Here is a 13,387-nt window from a genome sequence, read left to right on the forward strand (position 1 = left end):
TTTCATAGCTGAGGGCCCAGGTTCAATCCCTGGTCAAGCAACTAAAATCCATACCCAACTTCCTCACCACACACACCCACACACACACACACAAAAGGTGAGATATAGTCATGCAGTGAAACACTACTCAGCAATTAGAAGGAATTAACTTTTTATATTAAAAAATACAGATGAATCTCAAAGGTAGTTTGCTAAGTGCAAGCATCCAAACACAAAAGAGTATATATACTATGTGATTTCATTAATATAAAACCATATAGCAGTCAAGAGATCTATAGATATAGAAATCAGGTAAGTGATTGTGGTATGACAGAGCGTTGAATTAGACCAACTGCAAATGGGCACAATGGAGCTTTTTGGAGTGCTTTGAACTTTCTAAATCTTAATAGAAGTGGTATTTAAATAGGCATATACTAGTGTTAATCACTCTTTGTGACCCCAAGAACTGCAGCCCGCTAGCTTCCTCTGTCCATGGGATTTCCCAGGCAAGATTACTGGAGTGGGTTCCTCTCCCTTCTCCAGGGGATCTTCCTGACCCAGGGATTGAACCTGGGTCTCCTGCATTGCAGGCAGATTCTTTACTATCTGGGCCATCAGAGAAACCAAAATTGTGATCCCATAGATTGCAGCCCACCTGGCTCCTCTGTCCATGGAATTGTCCAGGAAAGAATACTGGAGTGGGTTGCCATTTCCTTCTCCACGGGATCTTGACCCAGGGATTGAACCCGCCTCTCCTGTATCACAGAAGGATTATTTACCACTGAGCCACCTGGGAAACCCAAATAGGCATCTACATCTGCCAAAATTCATTAAATGGCATATTTTAAATGACTACATTTTATTCTATGTAAATTATATTTCGTTAAAGTTTTTTTTTTTAGGTTACAATTCCAACCCTATTTTCCTCTTTTTACAGTCTCGCCCAACAATCAGCAATATATATGCTATTTCCATCAACTCTTTATATGACCCTCAACAATTTAACGTCTTATCTTTTCACTTATCACCATAAGATGGTTCATAAGAAAATCAAACATAGTTCTCTTACTCTTGCATTCCTTAATACCTGGTCATGTTTTCATATTATTAATCATATTTCCTACCCTTGGTTAATTCAGTTCATCAGAGGATCTCATTTAGTTGCTAAGAGACCACTGATCTCTCTTCTTGGAGAAATAGAGAGATTCAAGATCTAAAACACATAACATCATTGCTTCCTAGACTTTGATTAATTACTTCAGGAGTATAGGGATGACTGGTACCAGTTAGGATTTAGAAAACTGCAAATTCCTCAGCTTGACTTACAAATAAACTTTTAGTGAGTCCTCCTTTTTCTCCTGGGAGTCTATGAAGCACATGCATGGAGACTGATGTCCCAGAGGAATCAATAAAAATGCCCCAGTAACAAATCATTATTTTCAGAGAGGAACTCTTGACCTAGATCAGTGTGAACTGATCTACTAATCATTTTCAATACAATTCCCTAAATGCTACAGAAGTCTCGCCATTTCTTAAAAGCTTTATGAATAGAATTCAGTGATGCATAACAGCACTTGCCTTAAATCCCAGAATGATTCATTTTCCTTGCGCAAAAGAAGAAGGAAACTTTTCTGTTCCAATTAGACTGCCTTTAAAACCAGTCTCTCCTTTTCTTTCAGTCTACTTGTGGACAAGGACACATCTCAGGACCAAAGTATTTCCCTGGGAATCTTTAGTGCTGTGAGTATTGTGTTGCTAAAGAGAGGGAAAGAGTACTCTTTGGAAGTAGAAGTCCGCTCTTCTCTAGAATGAATGGATACAGTAGCCTGGATGCCCTGAAGCCTTGCTATAAATTCCAATAAGTGAATTTCAGTCTCACACAGAAAATCAGAACAATGAGTCAGACTTGGACCTTCCTAAGTAAAATGAAGGTCTAAATTCACTACTTCTTACCCCAAATCATTAATTCCTGGGATGATTTTCAGACTGGTTGTCTCTGTTCTCATCTCAGCTTAGGAGAATTCCCCAAGTAGTCATCTCTGATGCACTTCCCCTTGTGTAGTTTATAGTATATATCCTGAGTGTCCCTGCTTTAAGATTGTGCACAACTAAACATCTTCAGCTTGATTGTATGATCAAAGTCTTAAAAAAAAACTTTAAGTTGGTGTTTATCAACAATTAACAAACAAAAGGAATAAGCAAACAAGGATCTCTTGTATAGCACAAGGAACTCTGCTCAAGGTTATGTGGCAGCCTAGATGCGACCGGGATTTGGGGAAGAATGGACACATGTATATGTGTGGCTGAGTCCCTTTGCTATTCACTTGAAACTATCACAACATTGTTAATTAGTTATACAAAATAAAAAGTTCAAAAAAATGAATAAGCAAACAAAACAAACACCAAAAACCACCAAAGCTTGGGACATATTGCCCTTAGCCCAAATCCAGAAAAGAAATATATTAATACTTTTCTACTTTTTGTCTTCCTTTGAGACTATGAAAAGATTAAGAAACTTGAAAGATGCTTGATTGCAACAACATAGCTTGGGAGAAAAATGACTCAATTCCATCTCAAGCCATTGAGCATTAAATGGGTTAAGAAAAATATGTGTACTCTGGGAAGTCTGGAGAGCTAGGATAATATCCAAACCATAGTAGGAAATTCATAGCCTTGATCAGGAAAAATGGAGCAGAAAGCTCCACATGCAGAAAAACTTACAAAAGAAAAGTTGGAAGCAGCAGCAGACTTGACAAATTATTCAGCAAACAGTCCCTGTTAAAACACGTCTCCAGCATTTGAAATACTGGAGCACAGAAGCAGCCAAAGGCAGTATGAAAAAGAATGAGTATGGTCCTATAAAACTTTATTTACAGAAAGAGGGCCAGGGCTTGCCAAACTCTGAACCTGGATAATTCAATAAGCATGGAGCAAAAGAAAAAAAAATGGCAGAAGTTCATGATGAAAGATGAGGTTAGTAAGACAAGATCATCAGTGGCCTTGAACAGCATACTAAGGAATTTGGATGCTACCCTCAAGGTCCTGACCTTGTCACTGGAGAATCTTGAAAGAGCTCATTCACCACTGGCAGCCCCTTTCTCTATAGAGTATAAATGTGCACGTGTGCTGGGGAGAAAGGCTGATACCATGTTTTACACACACATGCATAGCAAACTCCCTGATTCAAGGTCCTCCCCGCAAAAAAACTTCATGAATCCATCTTTTAAACTGACTTACAGGAGGCTTGTCCCACTGTGTTAGCTCATCAGAAGTGCCTGGACAAGCCTGACTCCAGCTTCTGCTCAGTCTGGGTTCTCTGCTCCAGCTCTGTTTTGAAAGAATTGATTGGGTTCTTGTCTGGAATGCATTTCCCCTCCACAGCCAACTCTCTTTTCCTATTGAACTCCTCTAGGACCGGGCTTAGGCACCTTCCTTTCTGGAAAAACTTCATTAACCTCTACCCAGGCTGGGCAAATCTTCTCTTCTGATTGTTCCCAAAACAATCTATACCCAACTCTACATTTTCACTCACTCACTGGGTTATGTTCTAATTGTATGTGGGTTCTCTCCCTATTGAAATGATAAGCTCCCTGGGGATTTCCCTGGTGGTCCAGTGATTAAGACTTGGCGCTTCCAACGCAGAGGGCACGGGTTCCACCCTTGGTTGAGGAAATAAGACCCCACATGCCTCTCAGTGTGGCCAAAAAATTTTAAAAAGAATTTTTTTTTTTTAATGAGAGGCTCCCTAATCCCCTAGCAGGACTTGGAGCATAGTAAGCTATCAATAAGTGGCTGTGAAATAAATAGGTCTAATTCCCTAAATTCTGAAATGTTTAGCCCTTAGAAATTTGGTTTTGGCCAGGAGAGAATGCCACTGTTTTCTCTATGGGGAATGATGATAAACCTCTATCTATCCTGTTTAGAGGGACCAGGCTCATGGCCAGCTATACTAACCATTAATAGAAATTCAAATACATCTTTGACTCTCATAGTTTCATGGAAGAGAACTGGCGTTTGTGACATTACAGACAAAAAATAACTCTTTAGAAAAGATATGGGAGTGAAGGAAGTATTTTTCTACCCTAAACCCTCAGAGAATTCATGCTATCTCATATAGAGATAGAATTAAGCAAACTATCAATCAGCTGTGACCTACCTCTTTATGCTAAATTTCCTGCATACTTTGAAAATTGGGTGATTCATTTCAGAGCATTTTTATCTTACCCATTCCAAAGAAGAACCATATGAAAGAATAGCCTGAATAAAATAAGAAATATTTTTACTATTTTCTGGTGAATTTAGTGGAACAGAAAGAAAGTGTTCAGTCTATGAAATTTTGCATATACAAACAGGAATGTTATCTGTGGTATAGAAAGATTGTTGTGTTGTGTTAGTCACTCAGTCATGCCTGACTCTTTGTGGCCCCATGGACTATAGCCCACCAGGCTCCTCTGTCCATGGAGTTCTCCAGGCAAGAATACTGGAGTGGGTAACCATTCCCTTCTCCAGGGGATCTTCCCAACCCAGGGATTGAACCCAGGTCTCCTGCATTTCAGGCAGATTCTTTACCATCTGAGCCCCTAGGGAAGCCCTGGTATAGAAAGATGCTTAGCTAAAACAGACAGTTTTGATAGGGATGTATCCCAAGGGTTTCCAGTTTGTTATCCTTAGCATTTGCTAGCCTTTCCACTGTGATAAGTTTGTGTCTACAAATCTTTATCCAAAATACATTTATTAGGTTTTTCTATGTATTAGGCCCTGATTCAGTTGGTCTTGGAATTTTGAATTAAAGTTTAGTACATTTCCCCACTTGCTAAGCAATTTTATTCATTTAATCTTGAATATTGTTTAGTTTACTTAAAAAAAGAATCTGAATTAGAGTGGAACAAGGTTCTTTAGAAAAACATCTACTCTATTATTTAAGTTGTATCTCATTGCTAATATACAACAGCAATGATTTTTACTTATAAAAATACACACACGTGTCTATATAAAATCAGTTTTTTAAACATATTTATGAATTAAGAACTCTTTTTCAGAATATAACATGAGAGTGTGATTTACTTCTTAATGAGCCTACAGCTGGGTGTATGTAGAAAAGTATGCTCCGTGGTTTCAGGCTCTGCAACCCCATGGACTGCAGCCCACCAGGCTCCCCTGTCTATGGGATTTTTAGGCAAGAACACTGGAGTAGGTTACCATTTCCTCCTCCAGGGGATCTTTCCAGCTGAGGGATGGAACCCACATTTACTGCATTGGCCAATAGCACTCTGCCGCCTGGGAAGCCTCATACCACTCTATACATTGTTCATTTTAAAAAACTGTGTGAATGATGGACAGATAATTATAATGGTTACTCTCATAGCTGTATAAAGGTGAAAAAGTACTTTCCCACTACTCGAATGTGCTTTTCTAAGTCCTTTAAAAGTTGGTTTATCTGGCAAAGGAACAAGCCAAATTATGAGTAAGGAAGGAGTGCTCGGTGTGTATGTACATGTAAAAGAAGGGTATGTCATGAAGGACCTTAAATAGAATCAGGATTATCTGCTTTCTTTTAACTTTTTATAGCTCATTAAGGCTTCCCTGGGGGTTCAGACAGCAAAGAATCTGCTGGCAATGCCAGAGACCCAGATTCAATCTCTGGGTTGGGAAGATCCCCTGGAGAAGGGAACAGTTACCCACTCCAGTATTTTTGCCTGGAGAATACCATGGACAGGAGCCTTGAGGGCTATAGTCCCTGGGGTCTCAAAGAGTTGGACACAACTGAGTGACTGACACTTTCACATAGCTCATTAACAATGTTGTGATAGTTTCACATGGACAGCAAGGGGACTTGGCCATACATATACATGTATCCATTGTCCCTCCAATTTTTAAAAATATTTATTTTATTTTGAAGAAGGAATTCATAGGGCCTGGACTCCATCTCAGGCCTGTCTGTGCTCGACCACCTCTCCAGTGGACTCTGAACTCCCTGCTTAGTGCCTGTGGGAACTACAATGGAAGGATAAGACCCCCTCCGGGCAGGGGAACCTTGAAGATCACATCCAGGTTACTCATCACCTAAGAGAAAACAGACACTAATCACCCCTGCCTCCAGACACTATCTATCAGAACGTAAGCACAGGCTTATCGGTTATTAACTGTTTGGAATGTAACTGCGGGCTTATTGATTATTGACTGTTTGAACACATGACACGTGCGATGGAGTTATTGTAGTTGTATTTACCCTTCCTTTGTTTATGTAAGTCTCAAGGGAATTGGGGTAGTGGGTTTGGACACGTACACATGGGGTATAAAAGATTTTCACAAATGCTGAACGGGGCCCTTGGCTAAGAGGAGACTCTGCCTTGGGCCCGCCGGTGTAATAAACTGCACTCCACTATCTGCATTGTCCTGAGTGAGTTTGTTTCCCGGAAAGCATGGCTATAATAATTTATTTATTCAGTTGTGCCAGGTCTTAGTTGCGGCACAAAGGATCTTTAGTTGTGGCATGTGAACTCTTAGTTATGGCACGTGGGATCTTAGTTCCCTGACCAGGGATTGAACCCAGGCCCCCTGCATGAGGAATATAGAATCTTAGCCACTGGACCACCAGGAAAGTCTCCCCACCTAAAGTCTCTTAATCAATTTCAAGGTCTTTCAGAACTGTTTGAAATGAACCATGCTTTTGTTTGATAATGCCTCAGTATGGCAACTTCTATCTTGATGTAATACAAATTTTTACATAAACCTAAAGGCATTTATTCCCACGTAGTACCAAATCCTGAGGGTATCAAGGTGAAAATTTCCAGTTGAAGTATGCCAGTTTCTATGCTTCAATCCAGGTAAGCCATGTGTTTAGGAGAGGAGCAGAAGTCTCAGAGCCAATGTAACTGCTGAGTCTTTCTCGCTACAAAGCTCAGCCTCCCGGTTACATTAAGATCTTATGTTAGAGGTAGCCCGTAAGATCCTCTAAGGCAGGTGACAAACATTGGTTTAACCCTGTTCTGAGGGAAGACATCTGGCAGAAAAAGTTTTCTAGAGAATGATGACACAGACGAGTCACAGTTTGTAATAATGAGTACAGTAAGTCCCCTACATACGAACAAGTTCCATTTCAAGAGTGCATTTGTAAGTAAGCCCAATTTGTTCATTAAGTCCAACAAAGTTAGCCTAGGTACCCAACTAACACAATTGGCTATACACAAACAATACATAAAAAACAAACGTGGAAAAAATAAGCACTTTTAATCTTATAGTATACAGTACCTTGAAAAGTACAGTAGCACTATTTATACGACCGCTGCCTTTACACTTGCTTCCAGACATCCCAGGCTTGAAATAAAGATGCTGCACTATTGACCTCTATGCAGTGTGTTTGCCTGTGTGTGTGTGTCTTAATCGCTCAGTCATGTCCAACTCTTTGAGATCCCACAGACTGTAGCCGGCCAAGCTCCTCTGTCCGTGAAACTCTCCAGGCAAGAATACTGGAGTGGTTTACCATTTCCTTCTCCAGGACTCTATACAGTACTTTACAATAAAGCATAACCACATGTAAAGAGATGCATACATTTGACAATGTACTCCAGACATATGGATGAACTTACATGATTAGACATGTGAACACAGTCACATCTTTGAAAGTTCACAACTTGAAGGTTCATATGTAGGGAACTTAGTGTATTATGTGTGTCCCTTTTGCAATAGCAAGAGAAGACTGTCATTTAAATTTCATTAAAATTGTGATTTTTGGAAAAGGATTATTGCGTATTACTTTTAGTATTGAACTGAAAATTGCAAATGCAAAACAAAGTGTATTGAGATAAAGATGTTATTACCTGCTTTTCTTAGAGAGCATCTGTCTTGGGGCTGGGCAAAGGAAATGAGTCATTTGAAGGCAAAGAGAAAAAGCCAAAGGGCATGAATATCTTCAGGAGCCCTATCACCAATCAAATGGTTTAAATTGCCCTGAATGAGAAAATAAGCATAGTATGTACTGCTCCTCTAGAGAGGAAAACAGCAGAGAAGGAAAAGAGATGGGGAGGGACTTCCCTGGTCGTCAAGCGGTTTAAGAATCCTCCTTTCGATGCAGAGGACACAAGTTTAATCCCTGGTTGGAGAACTAAGATCCCACAGGCTGCAGGGCAACGAAGCCAGCATGCCACAACTACTGAACCCCCACATGCCACAGCAAAGAACCCACACATCACAAGGAAAACTCGGCACAGTCAAAATGTAAATAAATTAATTAACTAGATGGAAAGGAAGAAAAAGGAGAGGGAGGAAAGAGCCAAAAAGATGGAATACAGCAGAAAATTCTGTGGGAAGAAACCAGTGAAAATTCTCCTAAGCTGGGGTGCCTCCAGCATATTTTAAGAAGGGAGATGGCTTGGGACTTTCCTGACAGTCCCAGTCATTGAGTCTCCAAACTTCCATTGCAGCAGGCACGGGTTCAATGCCTGGTCAGGGAACTAGGATCCTGCATGCCCCTCGGCGAGGCAAAAAAAACAACAACAAAAAAAACGGATGGTAACACTCAACTTGAGGTCACATTTCCAAAATGTTCATCTGTCTTCTTCTCAAGCCTTCAGTAAAGTTTCCTACATTACCAAATGCACATATGAACAGGACGTCTATATTTGTTGTTGCTGTTGATTCGCTAAGTCGTGTCGAACTCTTCTGTGATCCCATGGACTGTAACCCATCAGGCTTCTCTGTCCATGGGATTTTCCAGACAAGAATGCAGGAGTGAGTTGCCCTTTCCTCCTCCCGGGGATCTTTCTGACCCGGGGATCTAACCTGTGTCTCCTGCATTGGCAGGCAGATTCCTTACCACTGAGCCACCAGGGAAGCCCAGACAGAGGGTAAGGTAATGTAAAACACCTTGTGTGTTAGTCGCTCAGTTGTGTCCGACTCTTTGAGACACAGTTGACTGTAGCCCACCAGGCTCCTCCATTCATGGGATTTTCCATGCAAAAATACTGGAGTGGGTTGCCATTTCCTTCTTCAGGGGATCCTCCCAACCCAGAGATTGAACCCCAGTTTCCTGCATTGCAGACAGACTCTTTACCTTCTGAGCCACCAGGGAAGCCACCTTGACAGATCCTATAAAGGAGAGAAAAACAAATGTGAGAGTACATTCAGGCTTCAGTTCACGAAATTCTAAATAAACACCAATGTGATTCATGCATTTTCCATGCTTCATTAATGTATTTGTATTGTGTACCAAACTGTGCTGATACTGCTTCTGTTGAAAAAAAAAAATTTGTATTCTGCCAGAGAATCAATTCTAGGAGTTGGAAATGCCAGTTGGAAAAGCCTTTCCAATGGTGATGCTTCAACATCTGAGCATCAAGAATGAAATGAGGGACTTTCCTGGTGGTCCAGTGGTTAAGACTCTGAACTTCCACTGCAGGAGGTGTAGGTTCAATCCTTGGTGGGGTAACTAAAATCCTGAATGCTACAGGGAGCAGACAAAAGAAAAAACTAAAGAAATGAACTGCAAGAAGACTAAGTGACCCTGCCTTAGACTTGAGGTTCTTTCACCAACATGGCAGCTCCCAGAACCACCAAGGAGAGTGTTGTCTACCCGCAAGTACCTGCAGGAGCTGGAGCACTGTCTTGAGGAAAGGGAGTCCTGGCCACAGACACAACATGCCAGAGCCTGAGGCTTCACATTCACCCTACTGTGTCTTGGGGCTCCAGAGCTAAATGTCATCCCCAAATGTACATAGCCCTGCTTTCTCCAAGAGAGAAAGAAATTTCCCGAGGACCCACCCAAACAATATCATAACCTGCTACTCAGATCCCTGAATATTAATTATTTTTCTACTGTCTGTAACTCTAATGATGAGGTTGAGCTCCTTGGATCTATCTGAGCCAAATCTTTGTCAATGAGCTCTTGAGTTAACTGTCTGTAACTCTAATGATGAGGTTGAGCTCCTTGGATCTATCTGAGCCAAATCTTTGTCAATAAGCTCTTGAGTTAATTTGTTACTGAAAATGTACATGGGCGTCCCAGGTGGTGCCAGCGGTAGGTACCCGCCTGCCGATGTAGGAGACATAAGAGACGTGGGTTCAAACCCTGAATCGGGAAGATCCCCTGGAGAAGGGCATGGCAACCCATTCCAGTATTTTTGCCCATAGATTCCCACGGACAGAGAAGCCTGGCAGTTTATAGTTTACGGGGGTGCAAAGAGTCGAACACAACTAAAGCGTCTGAGCACTACTGAAAGTGTACACACTTAGGTATGAACAAGTGTTTCTATGATGTGTTCCGCAGTATATTAGTTATTCAAAGTAGGGCTCAGTATTCAAATTGGGGGAGACACAGAGCTAGAGGTTGAGCAGGATCCTTCACTACTCAACATCTCAGAATCTTTAATACTATGTTGAAAAAATTATTTTCCAACGCCCAGGCTTATCCATATGAAAGTGCTTGCTATATCATCTTGGGTTTTTTAAAGAACTGTATCCATAATTATGACGTAAATCAGAGCAATGACCATTCCCAAAGAAGACTGTGCAATCCTCTCTTTAACCAATTAAAAGATAGCTTCATATTGTTGTTATTCGTTCAGTGGTGTCTGACTCTTTGCGATCCCATTGACTGTTGACTGTAGCTCATCAGGCTTCTCTTTCCATGGGATTTCCCAGGCAAGAATACTGGAGAGGGCAGCCATTCCCTTCTTCAGGGTTTTTTTCTCAATTCAGGGATTGAAACTACATCTCTCGCATGGCAGGTGGATTCTTCCCTGAACCACCAGGGAAGCCCAATGGCTTCATGATCCTACATTCAGTTCAGTTCAGTTCAGTCACTCAGTTGCGTCCAACTCTTTGTGACACCATGGACTGCAGCAAGCCAGACTTCCCTGTATATCACCAACACCCGGAGTTTACTCACACTCATGTCCATTGAGTTGGTGATGCCATTCAACTATCTCATACGCTGTTGTCCTCTTCTCCTGCCTTTAATCTTATTTGGCATCAGGGTCTTTTCCAATGAGTCAGTTCTTCGAATCAGGTGGCCAAAGTATTGCAGTTTCAACCTCAGCATCAGTCCTTCTAATGAATATTCAGGACTGATTTTCTTTAGGATGGACTGGTTGGATCTCCTTGCAGTCCAAGGGACTCTCAAAAGTCTTCTCCAACACCACAGTTTAAAAGCATCAATTCTTCGGTGCTCAGTTTTCTTTATAGTCCAACTCTCACATTCATACATGACTACTGGAAAAACCATAGCTTTGACTAGATAGACCTTGTAGGCAAAGCAATGTTTCTGCTTTTTAATATGTTGTTTAGGTTGGTCATAGTTTTTCTTCCAAAGAGCAAGAATCTTTTAATTTCATGGCTGCAGTTACCATCTGCAGTGATTTTGGAGCCCCCAAATTAAACTCTGTCACTGTTTCCATTGTTTCCCCATCTATTTGCCACAAAGTGATGGGACCACATACCATGACCTTAGTTTTTTGAATGTTGAGTTTTAAGCCAGCTTTTTCACTCTCTTCTTTCATCAAGAGGCTTTTTAGTTCCTCTTCACTTTCTGCCTTAAGGGTGGTGTCGTCTGCATATCTGAGGTTATTGATATTTCTCCTGGCAATTTTGATTCTAACTTGTGCTTCCTCCAGCCCAGCATTTCTCATGATGTACTCTGCATATAAGTTAAATCAGCATGGTGACAATATACAACCTTGATGTACTATTTTCCCAATTTGGAACCAGTCAGTTGTTCCATGTCCAGTTCTAACTGTTGCTTCTTGACCTGCATATAGGAGACAGGTAAAGTGGTCTGATATTCCCATTTCTTGAAGAATTTTCCACAGTTTGTTGTGATCCACACAGTCAAAGGGTTTGGCATAGTCAATAAAGCAGAAGTAGATGTTTGTCTGGAACTCTCTTGCTTTTTTGATGATCCAACAGATGTTGGCAATTTGATCTCTGGTTCCTCTGCCTTTTCTAAATCCAGCTTGAACATCTGGAAGTTCATGGTTCATGTACTGTTGAAGCCTGGCTTGAAGAATTTTGAGCATTGCTTTGCTAGCATGTGAGATGAGTGCAATTGTATGGTAGTTTGAACATTCTTTGGCATTGCCTTTCTTTGGGATTGGAATGAAAACTGACCTTTTCCAGTCCTGTGGCCACTACTGAGTTTTCCATATTTGCTGGCATGTTGAGTGCAACACTTTCACAGCATCATCTTTTAGTATTTAAAAAAGCTCACTGGAATTCCATCACCTCCACTAGCTTTGTTGGTAGTGATGCTTCCTAAGGCCCACTTGACTTCTCATTCCAGGATGTCTGGTTCTAGGTGAGAGATCACACCATTGTGGTTATCTGAGTCATTAAGATCTTTCTTGTATAGTTCTTCTGTATATTCTTGCCACCTCTTCTTAATATTTTCTGCTTCTGTTAGGTCCATATTATTTCTGTCCTTTATTGTGACCATCTTTGTATGAAATGTTCCCTTGGTGTCTTGAATTTTCTTGAAGAGAACTCTAGTCTTTCCCATTCTATTGTTTTCCTCTATTTCTTTGCATTGATCACTGAGGAAGGTTTTCTTATCTCTCCTTGCTATTCTTTGGAACTCTGCATTCAAATGGGTATATCTTTCCTTTTCTCCTTTGCCTTTAGCTACATTATTTGTGCAAAACTTCTCCTTATCCTAGATCTAACTCAGTGTTGGGCTGCACCCCACAGGTCTATAAGGCCTGCACTTTCCCAGCTTTAAGAACAAAGAGAGAGCCCAGAGTCAACTACAGAACCATCAACAGTTTAATGGATAGGGGGTCTTACACATCTGAAGCCAGTTCCTGGAGCAACACCCCCAACCAAGTATAGGCCCAGTGAGCAGGACATGGTGGCAGTCTTCACTCCCAAGGTAGGGAGGGGGGTGGAGGGAAATGACGTCAGGTGGATTCATTAGTTACCATGTAAACCAGCAGAGGAACGAGCCCCTTACTGCCCCTTCGAATCTTTGAAAAAGCAATCACTAATGGGGCCTGGGGCAAGTACTGGGTTGGCCCAAAGTTTCCTTTGGTTTTTTGTTTTTTTTTTTTTAATAGGCAGAGGAGCATGCAGGTGGCTCTCTATATCTGTGTTTTTTGTATCCAAGAATTTAACCAATACAGATCAAAAATATTCAGAAAAAAATTCCAGATGGGACTTCCCTGGTGGTCCAGTGGCTAAGACTCTGCTTCCAAAGCAGGGGGTGTGGTTTCGATCCCTGGTCAGGAAACTAAGATCCCACATGCTACATGGCCCAAAAAAAAAAAAAATCCAGAAACTTCCAAAAAGCAAAACTTGAATTTGCTGCACCTGAGTATCTATTTTCATAGCACACTGTACATACAACTATTTACCAAATATTTACATCTTTTTACACGTTATAAGTAACCCAGAGATGATTTTATGTATATAGGAAGAAGAT

This window comes from Muntiacus reevesi, chromosome 9, assembly GCF_963930625.1.
Source record: "Muntiacus reevesi chromosome 9, mMunRee1.1, whole genome shotgun sequence".
Classification (NCBI taxonomy): domain Eukaryota; kingdom Metazoa; phylum Chordata; class Mammalia; order Artiodactyla; family Cervidae; genus Muntiacus; species Muntiacus reevesi.